We start from the raw sequence: 3,435 nt of genomic DNA on the forward strand, positions 1-3,435 counted from the left end.
CAGCTGACAAGCCACTCCCTAGCAACCAAACAGAGTACCCTAGCAACCAAAATCCAAAGAGGGATATCTTCCATTCTGAATGTCACAGAGGCATGGGAGTTGGTTTATATCATTCATAGTGACAAGAAGCCTTTGGAATTTCATCATTGGCAGCTGCCAAGTAACTCCATAGCAACTAAAAAGAGTACCCTAGCAACCGTTTAGCAAAACGTATATCTCTGCATCAAAACATAGTATAGAGATGGAACTTGGCTCTTTTGACTAAATCATGGTAAACTATGGTAAATCATCCTAGAATCATAGTAAATCATACTAAAACATGGTAAATCATGGTATACTATAGTAAATCATAGTAAACTATGGTAAATCGTGGTAAATCATGGTAAACTATGGTAAATCATCCTAGAATCATAGTAAATCATACTAAAACATGGTAAATCATGGTATACTATAGTAAATCATAGTAAACTATGGTAAATCATGGTAAATCATGGTAAACTATGGTAAATCATGGTAAACTATGGTAAATCGTGGTAAATAATGGTAAACTATGGTAAATCATGGTAAACTATGGTAAATCATGCTAGAATCAGTAAATCATACTTCAACATGGTAAATCATGGTATACTATAGTAAATCATGGTAAACTATGGTAAATCATGGTAAACTATGGTAAATCATGGTAAACTATGATAAATCATGCTAGAATCAGTAAATCATACTTGAACATGGTATATCATGGTATACTATAGTAAATCATGGTAAACTATGGTAAATCGTGGTAAATCATGGTAAACTATGGTAAATCATGGTAAACTATGGTAAATTATGGTAAACTATGGTAAATTATGGTAAATCATGGTAAACTATGGTAAATTGTGGTAAATCATGGTAAACTATGGTAAATCATGGTAAACTATGGTAAATCATGCTAGAATCAGTAAATCATACTTCAACATGGTATATTATGGTATACTATAGTAAATCATGGTAAACTATGGTAAATCATGGTAAAGTATGGTAAATCATGGTAAACTATGGTAAATCATGCTAGAATCAGTAAATCATACTTCAACATGGTAAATCATGGTATACTATAGTAAATCATGGTAAACTATGGTAAATCATGGTAAACTATGATAAATCATGCTAGAATCAGTAAATCATACTTGAACATGGTATATCATGGTATACTATAGTAAATCATGGTAAACTATGGTAAATCGTGGTAAATCATGGTAAACTATGGTAAATCATGGTAAACTATGGTAAATTATGGTAAACTATGGTAAATTATGGTAAATCATGGTAAATTGTGGTAAATCATGGTAAACTATGGTAAATCAAGGTAAACTATGGTAAATCATGCTAGAATCAGTAAATCATACTTCAACATGGTAAATTATGGTATACTATAGTAAATCATGGTAAACTATGGTAAATCATGGTAAAGTATGGTAAATCATGGTAAACTATGGTAAATCATGGTAAACTATGGTAAATCATGGTAAACTATGATAAATAATGCTAAAATCAGTAAATCATACTTGAACGTGGTATATCATGGTATACTATAGTAAATCATGGTAAACTATGGTAAATCGTGGTAAATCATGGTAAACTATGGTAAATCATGGTAAACTATGGTAAATCATGCTAGAATCAGTAAATCATACTTCAACATGGTAAATCATGGTATACTATAGTAAATCATGGTAAACTATGGTAAATCATGGTAAACTATGATAAATCATGCTAGAATCAGTAAATCATACTTGAACATGGTATATCATGGTATACTATAGTAAATCATGGTAAACTATGGTAAATCGTGGTAAATCATGGTAAACTATAGTAAATCATGGTAAACTATGGTAAATCGTGGTAAATCATGGTAAACTATGGTAAATCATGGTAAACTATGGTAAATCATGCTAGAATCAGTAAATCATACTTCAACATGGTAAATCATGGTATACTATAGTAAATCATGGTAAACTATGGTAAATCGTGGTAAATCATGGTAAACTATGATAAATCATGCTAGAATCAGTAAATCATACTTGAACATGGTAAATCCTGGTATACTATAGTAAATTATGGTAAACTATGGTAAATTGTGGTAAATCATGGTAAACTATGGTAAATCATGCTTGAATCAGTAAATCATACTTGAACATGGTAAATCATGGCATACTATAGTAAATCATGGTAAACTATAGTAAATCGTGGTAAATCATGGTAAACTATGGTAAACACCTTAGCAACTGCCTAGCAACCACACTGAATACCCTAGCAACCACTTAGCAACGCCCTAGCAACCACCCAGAATACCTTGGAAACCTCCCAGAACACCATAGCAACCACCTAGTAAAACCCTAGCAACCGTGCCGAATTTTGCCACTGCAAGCACCACTTCACATTTTCTTCAGGAAATGTACATTCTAGTTATTATTATTATTATTATTATTATTATTCTGGACAAAGTTTGGCGCGTAACTCGCCCCGCACCGTTTGTCTCAGAGCCATGAATGAGGTGTCAAATCGACCGGCTCATTAAGGAGAGGTGTGCTATGACTTTTATAAGCGATCGGGGGTGCGGTGTTCGCCCCAGGGGCGAAAAAGCGGCCAAAAAAGTCCCATTGACTTAACATTGCGACGAACTTTGACCACACGTAGCTCTGAGCGAGGATTTCGCAGAAATGTGTGATTTGCCACATTTGAAGAGGCTGACAGGCTCTGTAAGAACATACCTCACAATGGGGTAAAAGTTGCACCCCTGGGGGGCAGGAGATGCCCAAAGTTGCCCCATTGACTTACTATGGGGAAGGAACGTCCCGTGAAACACACATGCTTTTCCTACTATGGTAAATTGCATAGGGACTTTGTATTGAACGTAGCTCTGGATCACAGTGTCATAGAGACAAGGGGGAGGGCTCATTTTACTCAGACGACCAATCAGTCTCTCAGGATCATTGTGAAGCTATCAAGCCACGCCCTAGCAACCATTTAGAGCCCCTTAGCAACAAGTTCCATAGACTTCCATTGAAAGAGTTCAAAGAGATATCTCCAGACTGAATTGTCATAGAAACATGGGGGTGGTCTCATTTGACTCGGGGCAGTAAACAGCCAATCATGAATCACCTCAACACTTCCAAGCCCCTCCCTAGCAACCATTGTCGAGCACCTTAGCAACCAAAATCCAAAGAGGGATATCTTCCATTCTGAATGTCACAGAGGCATGGGAGTTGGTTTATATCATTCATACTGACAAGAAGCCTTTGGAATTTCATCATTGGCAGCTGCCAAGTAACTCCATAGCAACCAAAGAGAGTATCCTAGCAACCGTTTAGCAAAACGTATATCTCTGCATCAAAACATAGTATAGAGATGGGACTTGGCTCTTTTGACTAAATCATGGTAAACTATGGTAAA

The sequence above is a fragment of the Rutilus rutilus genome (assembly GCF_951802725.1).
Source record: "Rutilus rutilus genome assembly, chromosome: 5".
Classification (NCBI taxonomy): Eukaryota; Metazoa; Chordata; class Actinopteri; order Cypriniformes; family Leuciscidae; genus Rutilus; species Rutilus rutilus.